This window comes from Ctenocephalides felis, unplaced genomic scaffold (genome assembly GCF_003426905.1).
Source record: "Ctenocephalides felis isolate EL2017-DRISC unplaced genomic scaffold, ASM342690v1 CF-g0.4_SCAFFOLD_01170, whole genome shotgun sequence".
NCBI lineage: Eukaryota > Metazoa > Arthropoda > Insecta > Siphonaptera > Pulicidae > Ctenocephalides > Ctenocephalides felis.
Window position 1 is genome coordinate 23,298,854 of NW_020537324.1, and position 22,356 is coordinate 23,321,209.

A 22,356-nucleotide genomic window follows, 5' to 3' on the forward strand; every position below is an offset into this window, starting at 1 on the left:
GAACATGGTAAAACACATTTGAATATTAAATTCCAATGCCCAAATATTCAAATAATTTGTCAACTTTTTGTTTCATTACTACATTTTATTTTATAGTGATTTGTATGATAGACTGAATTTTATACATGCATGACAAGAGAAATGTTTTGAATACCATACATAAGACGATCTCTACAATAATGAATCAGAAATTAATTCGACTGAAGTTAATATTTTTAATGTCAAACCAATAATACCTTATACTTGAAACACAATCAATTCTATACTAGGTGTAAGTGGCATTTTGATTTGCGGCAAGTTAAATAAACTTTATGATATATTTAAATAATCGATTTAATTAACTATAATTTGATTTTTATAGGATCATCTATTTATGGGTCTATATACTAATCTACTTGCCTACCAATCTACAAATTTACTTCACCTGTCCATCCGCCAACTTGCCTACTTGCCATTTTTTTTACGTTCCTACCTGTTCTTCTATTTACTTGTCTATGTATACAATTATTTCCCTGTCTACTTGCTCCCATGTCTACCTGTCTACGCATTTACCTGTCTTCCTGTCTACCTGCTGGCTTGTTCACGTGTATGCGTCTGTCTGTTCATTATTTTACTAGGTTATCTGTCTTCTCTTTTAGTTCATTACCTATTTACCACAATAGCTGAATGTCCTACCTATCCACCTGTCTACCCTTACATCTACCAACCAGCTTATTTGGCTACTTTTCTTCAATTCTACTATTCTACTTGTTTTTTATCTGTATATTTATCTAACTAGCTACCTATTCACCAATAATTTTACTGGTATAGGAATCAATAATAATGATTCGAAAACATTATATATTGTCCAAGGAATCTCAATTTCTTTCTGCACTTTTTAGACTTGCTTTTGCAAACTGTAATTTTCACTACAACACAAGTAAAATATTTTTTCTCAAAATCTGTCTTTTCAGAAAGTTCGGAATCCTTCGAAACGTAAAGATATGCAAATTGTCATTTTTTATGTTATTCCAAATACTAAAAGTTATCAACAGGCAGGGAAAAAATGTATGTAAAAATAACCAGAAAGAATAAATATTAGAGAACTAGAATTAAATGAATTGAAGTAGTAGAAGAAGTAAGAAGAGTTTAGAAGATGAAAGTAAACAAGAATGAAGATAAGAAGTATAAAGAAGAATAGGATTTATATGAAGAAAAGAGTATGAGTAAAGAGTATGAGAGTAAGAGTAAAGAAGTAATATTTTAGGTAGCTAAATGCTCGAGTAAGCGAGGCCAAAAAATATGTATTTGGAGTTCATACATTTGTGGGGAATCAAGCAGGCTAGACATGGTGGAAAAACAATATAACTTGTCATTTTCATTTATTATAATTTTTTTTATATTTTCATCCAATGGTTTTTATATATTTATATTTATATCTTTTTCCCACGCATTTATAAATTTTATCAAATCATAACTCCAACTTCATAAAAAAAATCTAACTTCATTTATCGACTTTTTGGTTAGTGTATTAAAATACTTTGATTCTAGAAACTGCTGTGAGTTTATATTGGACAGCGGTGACCGGATATAAAGTGTTTCGTTCCACAGAATATATGAGCCTGGTCAGAATAATAAGTACCACGGGCAACTTGGATGCATTAGGAATAGTTTCTGACTGAAAAAAGAACGAAATAACTGGAATTGAGAAGATTTGTGTGTTTTAACAGATATCTTAGGGAATTGATACTTTATAGATATATTATGTTATAAATAATATTGTATAATTTAAGCATTACCGCTTACAACAAGCCTTCTCGCTTAATACAACTTAATGTTAAGATTAATGGGAACAAATTACGTTCATCAACTTTCAATTCTTTAATAATTTTGTCTTGATTATCTTCATATTCCGTAATTCATATAACCTTTATATCATTTTGATACACACGCGCGCTAATGACCGTTACATTCAAATATTACTACCAACTCACCTATTATAATAATATTAAAGGTTGCCCTCGAAAATGAGCTTCATTTTAAATTTCTCAGAATTAGTTGAGAGTTATTATAAAATTTCATTTTCAGTATATAATATATTTAGATTAAATATTTCTTCTTTATGATTTTTTTTCTTCTTTGAGATTTTTTTCTTCTTCATCGTGTATTTTTCTTCTTCAATGTGAATTTTCATCTTGACGTCTATAATAATATGTTTATCGTCATTTACTTGAACATAAACATTAATACAGAAAATCACCTCTAATTTAATATAAAATCTTCTCACTAGAATCAAGGTCATGAAAAGTGGCTGTTTGCATATTTACTATTATTTTATGTTTTATACTTTTATTTAATTATTTCAATCATAAAAATATTTGTAGTTTAAACCACAACATCGTCCAGTATTGATTTGACATGAACTTCATTCAAAGCTTTTCGAATATATTTCAACAACAATAATATTAAAAGTATGTAATTCATTAATATCAATACATAATGTTCAACAGAGTTTAACTATCATTCGACTAAATTGTATACAGAATTTTCACAAAAACTCACTAAAATCTAATGAATGTTTATGCTGTCTACCTAAAAAGATTTATAAAATGTGGAAGAATGAATAGAATTGATGAGTTAGTGAATTATAAAATATAATTTAAATAAACCTACTAGTTTTATACAACAAATTTGCATTTGCAAGAATATTGAATTTCAAATAAATAAATGTAGATAATTTTCTAACTTTATTAAAAAAGACCTTGCACTTTTTTGCATTGAGGCGCAGAGAATGTGGTAAACTTTTTAACGAGCCCCATAGGATGTTAAGGCTCTCTTTTTATAATCGTTATTTTTCTGTGCTTTTAAAAGTAGGTAACTTGAAATTGTAGTTTTTTACAGAATAAAAGTGATAAAGTTTTTAATTTATGCTATTATGTTTTTAATTTTAATATTGCTCTCCATGCTATGCTATTATTTACAGTGCTATTTTTTAATGCTGTAGAAACATTTATGAAACGATTTAAAAAAATCAAGGTTTCAAAATTTAAAAAACACAAAATAAAGTCTATATTTTGTATCATTTATTTATTGATCTCAAAAACAAATTGCATTGCAATTAAATATTTAGCACTTTTTGAATCTTCGAAACGGCTTGACATGCTTTTACCTAAAACAAATTAGCATCTCTCCGTTTGAATACGAATCGAATGTTTTTAGAACCATTCGAAGCGGTTGATTCGTGTCTCGAAAACGTCGATAAAAATTCGAACTTGTAAACACATACATCCATTTATTTTTAAGTATGTCAAAATGTTCAGTAACCTTTCAAATGTAAAAATATGAATAAAAAATCATTTTTATATTTTTTGTGTTTGCTATAATACACCCTATGGAAAGTTAATTATATATAAACGGTAAAATATTTTTTTGCAGCCAGTCTGCAAACAGTACCATAAACTGTAACTAGTTATATGCAAACTTTATCTTATGAACTCTCTAAAGTGCAATAAAATCTCGTCTGTAGAAATTGCAGAGATCAGCTCTGTCATTCTGCAATGACTGTAATAGGCGAGGAAAATATTTTAATATTTTGCACCGTAATTTCATTACTACATATTGGTGAGTTTTTCCATCCATACTATTTTAAAAATAACACAGCCGTATGTTCGAACGTTTAATTAATATTTATTACAAAAGGCAATAAATCACACTAATTACTTGCAGTATAATGTTTGCTTTTGATATTCAGTGAATATAGTAGTAATTCATTGATGACATTCACGGATATTTCTATAGGTTTTCCGAATTCATGAGTGCAATATATCATATATTACTGGGTTGCGTTATTACAAATAATGCTTACACCGTGTGTATCTTTAATTAAACATGTGATACAAATATAATCGTACTTGAATCGACATATTATATACAGTAGCCTTTACATAAATATATGCATATAGTTATATACAATTTTACATATATAAATGCGAGCCAAATTGTATTGAATGGCCAATGGCCTATAATCCTTCTCGCGCCATTCTATATTTGTACAAAATGTTAGTTTATTGTATTTTATATAAACCGCAATAGATAAAATTAAAATGAAAAGAAAAAAATGTATACAACGATTATATGAGTTATTAACTTCCCAAAAATAAAAGAGTTTTTGCTACAAAATCTGATTTTCTAAGCTTACTATTTATTGATGTAGCAAGTCATTCTGAATTGTTTAGTTTGTGCGGATTAGTTTTATTATTAGATATCTGCCGGGTCATTTTTTTGTAATTGAAGATAAATAAAAACAGGCGTTTTTAGTAAAACTTAATATATGGCTATAGATTGCCTCATAGACATGGTTTTTAATATTCATATGCAAGAATCTCATTTTCAGTGCTTTAGAAATTTACTAAAACCTTGCACAGTTATAAAGTTGAGAGTCAAAACAAACTCCCAGAAATATTATAGACTTATCAGAAAGAATAATCAAATATAACTATAATTAATTAAAGTTTAGAAATTAGGCTTTACTAATTATAATGTTCACCATCTTGTGCTGAGACCTGCTTATAAAGTACAATAAATTTTTATGAGAAAATTGATTCGAACGATTTCTAAAAGTGAAATAATATCTTTATTCACACATTCGACACATATATTAGAAGAACTCTACATATTTATAAGAAACTTCTAAACGCAATTAACCTAATTCAAATGCTGTCAAAATACTGTTACGTTACTTTTATTACCCGTATTATTGAATATTTATAACAGCAGCAAAAGAAAGTTAATGGAAATAATTCTGTATAAAAGCGTTCGGAATTAATACACGTTTGAATTATTTAACGTAATTATTTCGGCGCAAATTATAGTTACATTAACGCCAGCATAGTAATAGTTGTATCGCAATTACATTTTCTCATAGCTTTTGTACCGACACATAATTATACAGAATTGATGTTCGAAATATAACGGTAAATGTCACATTAAAAATATAGTAATTATTGTGCATTTAGATAGATAAATTGAGCAATTTATTTTAGAATTTTTGTTCCATTTGGAAAAACAGTTTCGTTTTATTGGTAATACTTAAAGAATGCATTATCGGTATACTGTTATAAGTGTCAAAATATCTTCTCGATCCTAAAGTTTTTTTTTTTTGAACAGCGATCGGAACTTATTGGTTCTATGAGCTGTTGTGATTAATATCTTACAAACTACGTTTGTTTTATTCCAGATGGCAACCCAAACAGTTGTCACATCTCTGTATGATAAATTTTTATTACAATCTCTGTAATAGGGCAAGTATGGTGCAACAATGCAGGGTTAAGGCTATTTTTACTTGGTAACATATTGCTATTTATATTTCCAAGTGAAAATCGTTGTCACTGTTGCCTGACAACAGGCTGCTCGAAGTGGGTATCGAACCCGGGACCTCTGAAACAAGTCCCGTCGCTCTTAAACGCTAATCCTAAAGTAACTAAATAATTTTAACAAAAATCATAACAATTGCTTAATAACGTAATAGACTAAAACTTGAGATAACTGAGATAGAATAAATTTCACCAAACCCATATTGGGTATTCTATTTTAATTTCCTAATGTAATTATCTAAATATATACTCTCGGTAAATTAATTATTCGTAATAGGTTCATGCATGTTACTATCCTATGTAATATAACGTTTGTGAGCACAAATCGTTATAAACTTCTGACGAGCGTGCATCTGACAGTTATCCAAAGTTTATATATGCACATGTGGATATCTGCCGTCGTCTGTAATTTCCACAATACAATCCTGCTCAACGGATCATTGCCGACCATTTTCATGAGAATTTAGACGCTAAAATTATTTGGACAGAGAAACATAAATTAAGTTACTAGTCATGTGAGAATTAGCTACATCTTATACCGATAAAGTGAGAAATCCATTTGGTTCTAGTTATTATTGAAATCAATGTTGAAGCTGAACAGAAACTATTTATGCTTTTTATAAACGCCTTTGAGATCATTTTAATAGAGTTTATGCAGCTATTAAGAATATTTTTTGATATAAAAATATTTGTTACTAATCATGACATATTATATAAGACTCATTTCAAAATATTTTTTTGATAATCAGATCATTAATACTGGTATTTTTCTATTACAGACGATTTTTAGGATCATTTCAACGTGAAGAATTATATAGATACAAAAACAATTAAAACAGAAACAGACAAAACAGCAAATAACTAAATTATTACAATGATTCAATATGAATTAAATGAATTATATTTTTCAAATAACTACGATTCTGTCTTCAAAAGAAAAAAACGAGACAGTTTTAAATAAATGTTAAAGCTTGAAGGTCACAATTTATACATAAAATAACGGTCTAAAAAGTTCTTCGAATTGATCGTCAACAATTACTTACCAGGATTTTTTAGATTAAATAATCATTACATAAATGAAGATGTTTCAAGTTATGAGTATTGTTATACAGAATTATGAGTTACTTACGTTATTAATGATTAGGAAACAGACTAACAAAATTCTATTGTATTCGAATTCAATTCAGAGCTCTATTTCAGATATATTTTTACAACATTCCAGTGATGAACTCGATTAGATTTAGGAACAAATTTTATAAATTCATGGGCAGTATATATCAAAAACAAAGTTTAATAAAGTTCTTCATCATATGAATAACATTATTTGATAAACAATTTTGTAATTTTTAGTTTTAGGATAACTATCAGGAGGCCTGACAATCTTTAGTGGTGTAATTATATTTCTACATTCTTGCAATCAGTATTTTTGAGGTAAAACTCTCAAACAGAAATGCTCAGAATAGCTATTTTTACTAGAAAACATAATTTGATATATATATACAAACATATCCTGCACCCAGAAGCTAAATATATGACCGTGAAAACTTTATTCATCTTAAAGATAAAAACTTTTAACGACTCAGAGGTAGTCGATTTATATATGTAATGTAATATATGTATTAACAATAATACTCAAGAAATTACTGATATCATGCACTTTGAAAACTTCTCTATTCATAACCATATAGTTAATCATATATATTTTTTGCACAAATTTAAATGTCACCCAGACCAATCAGACCCAGCATGATTTTTGCTAGGAGTGACTCAAGAGAAAGCTTCCTATATATAATTAACACAAAATATTATATTTATTGAAATATATGCTCGTTTATCGTATCTTAATAAAAATTAATTTAAGTCGAGTATTGTTTGCTGGTATTCTTAAATATCTCTTATTATTATATAACTTTTTAGTTTAGTACTATTTTTTGTTGAGCAGCAATCAGAACTTCTGTGAGTATTTTAGAATCTGTTGTGATGTAACTCCAGTGGTATTTATTTATTTATGCATGTAATTATTTATTTACTGCAATTTTATAACTATATTTAAATTCATTAGGATGTAATGTAATGTAATGAAAGTCATACTTCAAATATGGTATGATCGGTTTGTCATTGTAAATTGGATTTAGGACTTGAATCTTTATTAGAGAAATGAAGTAATTGCTGATTATGTTCGTTCACTTAGTGAATTATTGTAAGCAACGCCTAAACAAATATTGTTTTCACAATTTGACTCATATAATTGTGTTCGAAAAACTTCGTGTAATTAAAATCAACATACTTTTATTGTCTGCTTGAATTTTTTTTTTTACTTTTTTGCTGGCGATACGATATCATTACTTGAGCAACTGCAATATCTGTCTTGACTATAAAAATATTTACTATTTTAATATAATAACTTAAAAAAAATTATAGAAGTTACGAATCATATAGAAATTAGTTCAATTAACATACGTTTGCACACGGCACAAATGTTAAATTTGTTTTATAAGTTAAATACGGTTTTTTACGATAATTATTTACGGTGGACAGGGTAAACGATTTTTCTAATTCAGACATTTTTTATTAATGTACTACGATGTAATTTTGAAATCTAATGACATTCCAATATAATGCTCTTCGGAGACGCATACAACGTACGCCGGAATAGAAATGATTTCATCGAGAGCAAATGACAAACAAGTTCGGGCGTAACGCAACTTCCGTTGCATTTTCAGAGATTTTCTCGCTAGTCGCGCCTAAAGAAGCTTTACTTAAAAAAATCCAAGAATATTTAATAACATTCGACTAAGAGTAACATAATCTGCATATTTTTTTACTAGAGTATTCAAAGTGATTTATATTTTTATATAAACGGTACAAATACATTTCGTAACTAGCATATTTCCTTAAATTATGATAAACGTATGAACAAACCGAAGTTCATACCATCATCAAATTTCTCTGGTTTAGACTCCTTCATCTTTTTCTTCTCAGCAATTGATTCATACACAGCACACTATATTATAACCATATATAAGTAAATATATTTATTAAATAAATGATAATTCGCATTGATTTTCTCTAGTTTCTCACCGCACATGAATAATTCGTACTCGCGCTAATCCTCCACCGGCGTTTAGTTACCACATTCGAGGGAGGCTTGTGTACCTTGAGTACATACTAAAGGCATATAGGTATGCATTGATTAGGTTCATTAGAATTAATTGCTGGTATTACATACCACAAATTTACCATTATACTCATGATTCACATACTTTACGTCAAACCACAATGAAAGTCAAATTAATTGAATAATATATAGGCTGTAAATCCTGATTAATTTCTATTCGAGTTATAACTATTTTTAGAATAGGCAGGGCTTTTTATACTCGTACTTATGACTTCATTCTTTATTGGTGCTAAAAATGAATTGAAATAAACTGCGATAGTAAAACTCATGCGTGGGTTATTAAAATGAGGCACATTTACATATTTAATAAGCCTTTAGTGAATAAAATTTTATTTGTGTATACTAGGACAAATTAACCAAGAGAAGGTAATCGTTGCTGAAAAGTTTGCTGATACTGATTGTTTTATTTTTTAACACTACAGAAATATTTCATTCAACATATTTTTTGCATATATATTAGAAATTTATTTCAACTTTGTAAAATGTAAATCATTCAACAACACTATGAAGTATTGAAATGTATTATTAATTAATTTTAGTATGAGAAAAATCAGTGCGCAATTAAGTAAGATTGAGCTATTATTGCAAAAAGACTATGAATTTTACTTAAAAGAAATAATGGTATAGATCATTTTGTTGTTATAATAAAACATTAAGATAAATATTTTTGAATAATACTACTTTCTCTATCTTTGTGCAAGTGTCTGATAATATTGCAAAATATGTTTAATTTGCAAGAATTAATTAATTAATTAACACCTTTGCAAAAAATCCTATAAAACTCTTTAACACGTTCGCCTTTAACATTTTTATCAAGGTAGAATAATTGTTTATTAGTCATTTTACATTTAATTTAGTTGTGATATCCAAAATTTAAATTGACACTAATCATAAGGGTAGTTAAATTATCATATTTAATTTACCGTAGGGTAAGTTATAGAAATCGCAAAAAAAATCGGAAATGAAATTTTTTATGTGTCTTTAGGTTTCAAAGGTTTCAATGCGTTTGATAAATTTTATTACAAATTGCGTGTCGATGCTCTTATCCACTCAAACACCTTCGGCTAAGAAAAACAATATTTTCGATTATTTATCAAATTTCCCGTTCGAGGCATATCGAAGCATTCCGCGTTTTATGGATTTGCCCCATTTACGGTGCTTAATCATTTTTTCCCTCGAAACCAATTACAAACACGATATTCGGGTGAAGAAAAGAACAATACAAACACTTTTCGTAATCAGTATGAGGTCGCGCTGTCCCGGTTGGGGTAGGAACTTGTACGAAAACATTGTGAAAAATAAAGCTTTATTGATTTTTCGACCAACTAAATTACTTCCGCACGCGTGCCTGTAATAAAATACGATTTTTATTAGTGTTTTGTGATTGTAAATTATTTTTATGTTGAATTATGCAGAAGTTATTGTTATTAGTTGTAAAAACAATATTTGAATTGATACTGCTTTATTTGAAACGATTATTTGAATATGAATACATTTATTGGTCGTTACTGAAAATATATTACGTTATAAAATATAATAAATTGTTTATATTCAATATGCAATGCAAAAATGCACTAGATATTAATTTTGTTCATTATTTAGATTTTAGAACATACTTCTGTTTCTGGCATTGTAAAAAAGTTTCAATATTGGGTTGCAGATAACATCAGATCAAGCATTAGTAATATCTGTTTGCACTTGAGAATATATATCAAACAAATATCTGTTTTTCAAAAAAAGAGCTTTTAATGTCTGTATAAATTTTAGAGTATTTTATGAATTCTAGTAATGAAAATATATAATCTGAAAGGTTACATTAATAAGGATTTTCTAATTAAGTTGAAAATACTTAAATTTTTAAACTTATACTCGAACAAATTTCCGTTTTTTATTGAAATATATTGATCCTGAATCATGAAATATTGATCATGAATATAATTAATTTATTATATTTGTACCTTTATATTTATATAGTTTTTTATTAAGTAAGACTTGAGAAAGAAAATATCTATTTATATACTTTGCAAATTGTAAATGAATAATAAAAAAATTGGCTGATAATTTTTAATAAAATGCTCAGGATTTTCAATTTACCCTGTAACATAATAATGGTTTAGTTCATAAAAACGAAACGTTATTCAACATTAAGATTTAAATTATATAAAATTCCGGTTACAATATTATTATTAATTCAAGCGTTTATTTATTTACAATTCTGTAATTGGAGTTTTCCTTCCTTAATTACCAATTAATTTGCACTACCACTTGCTGATATGCAATTAATATTTAGTACTGAATATAATTACAATTATGTCATAATACAATTATGTATATGTTCAATACCATTCAGCAATGTGGTCTAAATTTGATAATTTAATTAAGCATAATATGTTGCAATTTCGGTTGCATTCACTTGATTAAATTAATTGAAGTTTTGAAGAATTCTTAGATTTGGTGTATGTGTCTAGGTATTTGAATAAACACTAATTTGAAATATTTTTATGTTAATTTCAAAAAATATGTTAATTGTTTTATTGTAATATTGAAGTTTGTTGAATTATTCATTTAGAATAAAATGTAAAACTTGATAATATTAATAATAGAGAAATATTGATCTTCATCAAGATATTCTATATATGAAGACTTATATTCCATAAATAAATTATACCTACGTAAAGGTATGTTATTTTGTTTTTAAATGATTTATTTACCAACATTTCTGTTTGAATTTTGCCACACACAAACATATTTACCATAGTTTAGTAATTAAATGAAGATTATATAGCAACCAATTTGAAAACGTTAAAGAGGCTCTTTATTTTGTATTTACTAATATCTTTGTATTAAAATATAATATTTGTAACATAACGTAATTATGAACAATTTTAGTATATCTTCAGATTTATATTACTTTTTGAAAAAATTTATTTACACAAAAATAGTTGTATCTAACACTGGTCAACTTATATTTATTAAATTATAAACCTAAAAATTTAAGTCTAAAAATTTTTTGAGTATAAATTTTCTACTAGATTATAACTTTTTTTATTTTTTTTTTATTTATTTGAACAGCAATCAGAACTTATGTGTTCTATGAGCTGTTGTGATGAATCTCTTACAAACTACGTTTGTTTTATTTTAGATGGCAACCCAAACAGTTGTCTCATATCTCATACAATTGTTGTAACAGTGATGACTTTACTTTCAAGTGGCACGTTGCCACTACAGCTATGACCGCGAAAGGCCATTTTCACTTGAAATCATATTTGAAATCTATGATTTCAAGTGAAAATTTGGTATCAAGCTGCTTTGATACCGAACCGACCGAGGTTCGATTCGAACCCGGGTCTAAGATCAGATTATAACTGATTACATATTTTGTAATATTCTCATAATCAAGGCTCACCGTGAATCGAGACTGTTTTATTTATAACATGTACATATATAAATTACAAAATTTACTTTCGCATTAAAACGGATATTAACGAGCATATTATGAGTATGAAACATACATTATGTTAAAGTTAATATTTAATATTTGACTACTCGATATATAATATATATTTTCCTGCGGACAAGATAGCATCTTAAAGTTGTCTCGTTTATTCCGCAGTTTTTAATGATGCATGATGGAGAGAAACTTGAAGCAAGTTTGCTCTGAAATATGTTTCCCAGTTAAATGCCCCCATGTTGATTTTGTAATATATTAAATACACATTGTATCTCGGAGCTGGATTGACAAGGGATGCTTTAGATGGGATCGATATATTATCAAAACACAGAGCACGGTGTGAAATCGGTTAATTGAAATTAGAAATTTGGGAAGTTAAATATTGGGTTTAGATACTGCTAAAATTAGAGAGAATAGAGAGATTGATAAGAAAGATTAATAAAGATGGGACTTGATTGAAATTATGGTTATTTATATAAATAGGAGTGAAGGCTACCGAAAATAATAGGGCAGAATATAATTTGTACATGCAGTACATTTAATTATAATTGTTTTTGTATTGTGGAGAGCTCATAAATTTGAAAAAGGTAAATTCAGCACATGATAAGATAAATATGAGTTTAAGATTGATTTTGTATAGAAATCAACTATTGAAGACTCAATCAATTTTTGCATAATTGTTGCGCTGTGATAAGTAAATTATATACGTGGTGAATTTATTTTTATTTCATATTTATTTAACATAATAATTATCAATTTATATAGTTGTGAACTGGTCGTAATCATCATAGGTATCATTTTACATAATCGTGAAATGAAAGTAATCAGTGTATTTTAATTAAAACCTGATCGGGCATATAAAACATTTATTGAAATAAAATAAGTGCTAATAAAATGCATAGACTTTTTTGTTAAAATAAATATTTTATGCATTATAATTTATGTGCAATATTTATTTGCTACACTTTGTCGACTCTACATAATCTTATAATTTTTGGTATATTGATAAATATTTGAACAGATATAAAGTATATCAAATCAAACATAAAAGCGAATTAAATCAAATAAAAAGCCATTATGTAATTCAAATTTAAATGAAGACTTAAGTAAACATCACAGATTGGGAAAATTTTCCAGAAAAAACATCTTTTTTGTGTAGTATCAGGTATAAAATACAAATTGTATGTAACGGTGTTGTTGAATTTTACTTATATATAATAAGATAGGACACGTGTCGTTATTTAGAATATATATATATATATATATATATATATATATATATATATATATATCTGATAATCGGGCATAACATTAATAGAAGACGATTATTAGACTTTGTTAATACATATGTCAACATCAAATTCAGAACCATACAATATATATATATATATATATATATATATATGTGTGTGTGTGTGTGTGTGTGTAATAATTAGTTATGTAATGAGCTCAAAGAAACAGTTATTTAGTACATTTGTATAAAAATCTATATATGGTTTTTAGTAAAATAAGTCTTTTAAAACATTGCTGTAAAGAAATCAATGTGTAATCACAAATATAAATAAAAATATACACAATCAGAAAATATAACAATTTCATTGTCTTCTATTAGCTTTAGGTTTTATTTCAATGTTATGTGAAGAACGTGTAAATCACCTCAGATTATATATGTATATATATAAATTCTAAGTATCATATTATTTAGCAAATTTAAAAATTTCGTCCACATGGCAGTTACACATAATACATTTACTTCGACGTTATCAAAAGTTCCTGAAGTAATAAACTAACATAACCAACGGTGATGTCTCGTTGAAACTTTATATCAATTACCTCGCACACAACAAAGACGAAAACTTGCGCAGTATGAACACATTTCTATATAAATATTTCGTCAATGATTTATGGTGACTATCAGTACAAGCACAACAGCTGCGGTAGCTAATGCATGTCGTTCAGCCTTTCAGAACTTCAAGCAAAACTTTCGACCCGTTCCTTCGACAACGCCCGAGTCATTACACTCGATATCGCAGGCGTTGGGCAAACTTTTACATATTTTACTTTGACCATTAATGAGTTATTGACTATCTTTCCGGGCTAAAGAAAAACTGTATAATGGTTGGGCGAGTTACCGAGAGCAAACAATTCCTGGGAACTGATTCTAAAACTACACATGTTTTTCATAAGAGAGTGCATATTATTTTTTTGTTCAGTAGGTTCATATATTTTATTTTATTAGTTAAATTTTGACTTAATAAATTGTCGAAGAGTAAAAATTACAAAGTTTGGTGTTAAAACTCGGTAATTTACATATAACATTAAGCGTATAGAAACTACAAGATCGCTCCACCGTATTGGATCGTATTGAATTAAAATGTAAATTCATTTTAGTAAATTATATTATTTTCAAGTAAAATCTCATTAAAAGTGCAGAGATTAAAACTTTCAGTATTTTCGTCATTCTATATATCCATTGCGTATCCCTTGTTAACTGATTTGTTTAAACTAAAATTTCATTTCAGAAAAAATTAAGGAATAATTATGTAGGTGTTTTTATATGTCTAAAGGTATTTTTCATTTGATGTTATCAATATAATACTATCAATTAAAATAGGTAAACAAATGAAACTTTATAATAATCGTTTCTCCTTATCAACAACACTTTTCATGCTCAACAATATCAATAACAAAACTCTAGAAATATACAATATTTCTCTAAAGTTTTGCAATTTGATTCATTATAAATAAAAATAAATTTAGTTTGCGATAAAAAGCTTTGATGAGAACTTGACTCAAAAGATATATTATAAGAAGTTCAAGCATGAAAGTAAAAGATTAATGGCGTAGCGCTTGATTTAATGAGATACGTTGAAAATTTTAATTAGTTTTCTCTTAAATGTTTATCATAATATAAGTATTTTTCAATTAAAATTTCGAATTAGAATAACGAGTGCAACTTTATTAGATAGTTCCAAATAAAATTAAATCGATATGAATAAAATCATTTGAATATGCATCATGAAATGATAATTAAAAAATCTATTAATTTTATAATAACTAAAGATGCTTATAATTTCATTTCCTAAAAACGCGTTTACAATAAAGATGTATATTTTATTGGAAATGTAAAATACGATATTTTTTAAGATAAATTTCCGGAAAACCATACAAACATGAGATAAATTGCGTTTAAATATTAACTCAAAAATATAAAATGAGAATTATAAATCCCTCAGGACTTATAGGCAGCCTGGGGCTCCCTGAATTTTCAATTATAAAAAACACGAAGTGACAGTGATATTCGAAACCGTAAGAAATTAGGTAGAAAATGTAAAAGCTTATTGTTCGTTTTGGAACACATTTTATTATTCATCTTCATACTTAGAAAGTACGCAGAGAAAATATGAATACATTAATTTTTTATCTTGTGTTTCATGAAAATAACGCTATCAATGTCTATTACCTAAAGCTTTGATAGTATCCAAGAATGTAAACTGTAGAAAAAGGTCAGAAGCAAACCGTTAGGTAAGTTTTTGTTAGTATAAAAACTTCAAAGGTATATTCAAAAACCTCAGCGCATTATTTTGAATAATTTATAAGAAGGAATATTCCCGTTCAATATTATTTGGAAAATCTCAAACGTAAATCGATGTAACCGATAGTTTGATAAATATATTTTGATATGATTTATGAACTTGTCTATTGGCAAAGTTGTATAAATCGCGTGCTTTTCTTCCACTTACATTTGATTTTACTACAAAATTTAGAATAGAATTATTCATTTGATGAATTTAGTTTTGGATATTGTAAAACAAACTAAATAAGAATAATAAGTTTCTAACATTTTTCATAAAAATAAATTGAATATAAATCAAAATTATATCATAACGATATTGTATGTTGCTACTAATATTCGTTCAGTGTATCTAAATCAATTTATTTGCTTGTCAAAATGAAAGCTCTCATAGCACATGTAACTATGTGTTACATTTGCATAAACAGTAAAATTGTCAATGTGAATTAACTTAAAATACCTTTACAAGCTAATTCAAATATGATGTTGCATCATGATGTTGTAATTACGTATTGTATATATGAAGCTGTCACAATATTAATGTAGATGACAAGAGTATATGTGAATATAGTATATTAAAGGTCAATCATGATTTAGTAGAAATATACATACATCATTGAATTAGAACATATGTTATTAAAAATTATGTTTTTTCTGTAGCATAATATATATTAAGTAAGAATTTGTTTACGTAGTTTTCCACTCAAATTACAAGTTCAACATGGTTCAAAAAAATAGATACAGTAGATCGTGAAAACAAAAGAATTGGAAAATAAACAAAATGTGAAATGTTACATTGATTTTTAAAATAGAATGATCAAAAATACTCAAAAATTGATTACATTTATTAAAATTTAAAATTTGAATAAAAATAATTGAAATGCGAATATTATTTCAAATTATTGTATGTCATGTAAGGCATTTAAGACATTAAGTCTAATCAGATTTAATTTAGAAGCAAAAATATGCCTAATATTTTCAAGGCTTCTCTGTTTATAGTTGCAAATTTCGATGATTCTCTAAAGATATATATATATATATATATATATATATATATATATATATATATATATGTATATATATATTAGAGATGGGCTTATTATATCCGAAGCCGGATCGACTCGAGTTTGACTCCGCTTCATGGTGGAGTTATATCCGCTAAACAACTCCACGACTCCGACAATTTTGAAACCAAAATACTCGAAACAAATGTGTTCTATAGTACGCTGTTTGTGTATCTAAGGATTTGTCAAATCCCATTAATTATTTGAAATAAAAATTCATGAATAATTATCAATGAAATAATTTTTCTAAAAAATTCACGAATAAATGACGGATTGTAAAAGTTTTCGGTCGACCAGATGATCGACTCAGTGACTCGTATTTTTAGCAGTGTTGACCAAAGAAAAAACGCAAAACTTGAGAATCAAATTCAATTTAATGATTTCCTTTTGATGAGAAAATAATCGATTATTTGGATTAATTTTATATAAAAATTATGTAGTAAACTTTGTAATAAAAGCAAAACATAATACTTCTGCTTTCAAAATTTTCCTTCTGCTATTTCCATTTGAAAATTAATATTATATCGCGTAGTTCGATTAGCATATTATTACTTTTATACAATTATATAATTGTAAAAGTAATAATATAATACTGAATATTTTCACTGCTTAAATACTAATGATATCACTGATGAATTTTGTACTCTAAAGGGTGTTATTTCAGGCTATGAAAAAACAATATTAAATAAATGTATTTCGTTTCGTATATTTTTCGGTACATTTACGGCCAAAGATTGTCGTAGTTGAAATATGACCCCTTACTATTCAATAAATTATACATTTGAGCTATTCACACTTGAATACAATTTCATCGTTCTGTATCTTTAAAGTAATATTTTTGTATTTTCTGAAAAATACACAATGGTATTTATTTTGACTTTTATACCTAAAAAAGGTCATAAAACTGCCAGCGAAACAAGAAAGTGACCGCTTCCTCCCAAATCAAAAACGACAAAAACACTAAATGCCTGTACGAGTTAACAGATTTAATACCAGTTTAAGGAAGTCGGACATGACAAATCCTGTGAAACAACTCCACTCGGATTCACTCCGAGAGAGTGAGTTGTATCGGAGTGATAACTCCGGAGTGAGTTACCCATCTCTTTATTTATTTATTTATAGAGTGGTCCTTAATATGGACATTTTCGAAGTTTCAGCTCTTGATATTAACTTTTAGATAGTGCGTAATGCAATCAAACTTCGTAAGGAAATAATATAAAAAAATGTTTGAATATTAAAAAAAAATTTAGGTATAACTTAGCGACAAATGAATTAAAAGTGAAAATTTGTGTCATTTTTTATTGCAAATTCGACGCTCTGCAAAAATTTTGAATTTTTTTTCATGCTATTTCAATACAAAACTTTGATTGCGCTCTATCTAAAAGACTATATTAAGAGCTAAAACTTTCAGAGATTTGTTTTTTATCAATTTCGAATCATTTGCGCTGTTGGGAGCAAGGAAGTTCGAAAATGTCAATATTAAGGACCACCCTAATATATATATATATATATATATATATATATATATATATATATATATATATATATTATATTACATATTGAATGAATATATAAAAATATTATTCATACATTTTACATACTTTCTTAAAACTGCCCATTTTGATATAAATTTTTAGGCACACTATTAATAGAAATTATAAACCCTACACTTTACTGATACTAAAGTGTTAACACAAAATATATAATATAAGAAACATTGGAATTTAAAACATATAAAATTTATATTGTGCTGAATATAAATAAATATAGAGAGTTTTTGATAGCTGCTTTAATATAAAATATTTTAGATTTCTTTTATTATATGAGAAACAGTCTAAACCTAAATTTCGTCGTTTTTTTTATTATATTTGACTATCGTCACTATAGTATCTTTTCAGGCTAAATTTTATATCTACTGTGTGTATAGTTTGCTATGAACAATAAGCCAAAAAAAATTATATATAATAAATAATTTAATTTTTTTTTAGTTCTCAAACACTAATTTGACAAATTAATTATAAATAATGAAAAATTGCGACCACGGTTGATGACTTTCTGATAATGCTATAAAATCTTATGGGTCCAAATTGCCTTATAAAATGCTTTCGCTTGCCTAACCACATACTTATAATTGAAGCCAGAATATTTAATTTGCATATTCATTAATGTATTCCGCTTCAAATTAATATGCTTTGAATATTTCCAATATAATTTTTCCGAGAAATTCTAATAAGAACCACATTACGGAGCGAGTTTGAGGAAAACAATCACAAAGATTGTTTTCTGGAAAATACAACCAGAACATAAAGAAAATAAGCGAGAATTAAAATTCTCTTTGCATAATATTACGAAAACATCTGCATTTATACGCGGATGAAAAGCGAAAAAAATGTGATGAGAAAAATACAAGAGAACATAGACATCGATGTTATCAGTTATCAGGGGAATGTCATATGAAGACAAGATCGAATACTCGGAGATAAATAGGATAATATTCATCCGGGCGGTTGTGAGGGTTTACTAGCATAAATGTTATTAATGTTTTGTAATCCCACATGACATTGAATAAACTTCTTCATTGGACGATATTAAGTCGCGCTCGGAAGGATATAGGAATAAATGGACTCATCTGAACTGGCAGCGGTGCCGAGCGCTCGGGGACTCCGCGGTTCGTGCGAGAAAATGAAGTGGTCTACCGTTGGAGAAATCGTACACGAGATGAATATATATATGTAAATGTCGCATGCGAAGCATAAATCTACAAAAGTGATTGTACTCGGCTGACGCAAGACTTTAATATCAGGGGTTGACATGACGTGTTAAACAATCGCGACGCTTTTATATTTAAAGCATTTCAAATCGCATGGAAAGCCGCGGCGATGTATGTTATTTCGCAGCCGGCACACAGGCACGTCAAACGCGATGGGATTTTGCTCATAATGGCGAAATACCTTGATTTATGCAAATACGATGCGATAGATAAAGCAATTGTATCGGCATGTTTATTGTTACTATATATAAACACTATTGATCATTTGTAATAATTCAGTATTCAAAATGAAACTAAATGAACATATTGTTTAGCCATCTCGCGGATCATGTGCCTGCTTAGGTAATTAGGTCGTAGGACATTGCAACCTGGTAATACGACCATTTCCGTCTACTATGCCAAAAAGGCATCAATCATTTATTCCAATTCCAACTACAAATCATTTCGCACCAACGTACCAGTTTAATTAGTGAACAAATATATAAGTTATAAAATGTGCAAAGTAGCGAGCATAGCTTGCTTAGTAACGTTTTCAATTCACACGACAGGGATATTTGGATCGAATCCTGTCATTGATTTACAATTTGTGAAAAAAATATGTGGAGTTAATTTGAAACTAAATAAAAATTGCATTTGTTAAGTAGAATTTGAATAAAAATTAAGAAAATTAGGAATAACAGAATTCGAATAGCTGAATTGTATTTGGAGTAAGAAAAAAAAATTAGAACTTGCTGAGATTAAAGAAGAATGAAGAAACCAATGAAATGAAGATAGAAGTTGAATGGAATTAGAAATTTGAAAAGAGCAAAAATTAAAAAAAATAAGAATAATATAGAATAGGATATATATATTATATATAATATATATATATATAATATATTTAAAAAAAGTGTAAACTGATTTATTTATATTCAAAAACCATAAATCTGCAATATTAACACAACAATATTGACAAATGGGCATATTGACATATTAACAATCTTGTTGTAAGCATTGCCTACAATTCTAAAAATTACAATTTTAGAGTGTCAGTATAAGCTGCAGAAACTAGTAATTTTAACATGAGGGCCAGTTCTCTGATAAAATACAAATGTTACGGTGATGCTATGTTACGGGTCTATAATCGTATGAATTGGTACTCACAAACAGTCAAAAAGCTATGTATTTGCTACGCAATCAGATGATCAAACATAAGACCTAGCAGCCAGAACACGCAATAGGTAGATAATTTTATCATAGAGTCAAGTTTCTGATGTATCATTCATAACGCATACGTGAAGTTAGGTATCGTGAGTACGATCATTGACATTATATAGACACCAGAGATTATACGTATAGTATTTCTTTATTTAATTGAACCCTAAAATTTGTAACAAATACCTTCTAAACTTCATTATTTAACATAGAAAGCTTTAACATTTTTTGCAATTATTAATGATTTTAATTGATTACAATATAATTATTTAAAGATGTTTCACTATAATACATCATAATATTATGTTAGGTTAAGGGAAAAAATCATTTTTATATGAACCTGATGTTTTAGTCAGAAAGCAATTTACTTTGGTATTCAGATATACTTCGTGCTTTTTTAATTAACGTAATCCGCTTAATGATAAAAAATAATTTGCCTGTACATTTTATTGAAACTGAATATATGACTAAGAGTAGGTCAAAGAAACTTGAAAAAATGAAATATCAAAAATTAAATATGGTCTATTATAACCAAAAATTTAATATTTCTTTTAATCTCAAAATTCCAGAATACTTTCATAGTTCACATGCTTGTAAACTCATTTGCAAGTGAAATGCATGAGTAAATATGGAATTATTATTTTTCAGGCTTAATTTCTTCACACATTGTTTCGTTATGGAACTATCAAGTTTAGTACCATTTTTCAATACCGATTAAATTCAAACGCAAACTCTTAGTAGTATTTGTCAAGACACTTTAGTACATTTTTTGGAAATGGCCTATCTTCTATCACGTTTAGAAATTGCTAATTCATAGTTGAAAAAATCTTAATTATGGAAAGCTTAAGACAATCATTTATCTAAATTATCCACATAATCCAAAATATTAAATATAATGTCTCAGTTACACCAAATCTGTAGGCTGAACTAATAAAAACTCATACATAACTTCCAAAACATTTCTTATTTTATCATGATGGTTTATAATCAATACTGTCACGTCGTTTTAGCTTGACGTTGAGTTTTGGGGCATCATGTAGATTTTGACAATCTTAATTATTTTGAGTAATTTTCCACAGACTAAGCAAGGATTACAACCGCAATGTATGAATTTCGAAATTTTTTTTTTTAAAGGTCATGTCTTTATTTGATGTTTACATTCGCCTGATATTTGAACCGGTTCATTTATATACATATATATATATATATACATATATATACACATATATATATATATATTACATATATATATATATATATATATATTTATATATATATATAATATATATATGTAAAACCTAATTAATTTTCGGAACCTATAGCATTACAATCGCATATCATTACTATGAATTTCCTAAATATTCAAATATTCTAATGCATTATTCGAATAATAATGCGGTAATATTGAACATACCGTAAGTGCATTAAATATACGAGCGAATTCTAAATAACATTAATATACATCAAATCGCAGGATTTCAATTAAGCAAATAACCATTTATTCGGAGTAATAGAAACAATTATCAAAACTGAGCACTAAATACACGAATTGTTCGATAATCGCTCCAACTCAGGTGGAGCACAATAGGAAAGCTCTTAACGCCTTCGCCATGTAGTAGCGTGGCTATTCACGATATGCAACGGCACTTGTGGGATAATCTCAATTTAAGTTTGTCCCGTTATTATGTGACAAGACTATCACGTTCCGCCTCATACTAAGTTGTCTTCGGTGTTCGCAGGGCATTTCGAAATAACAACACATATAACAACATCG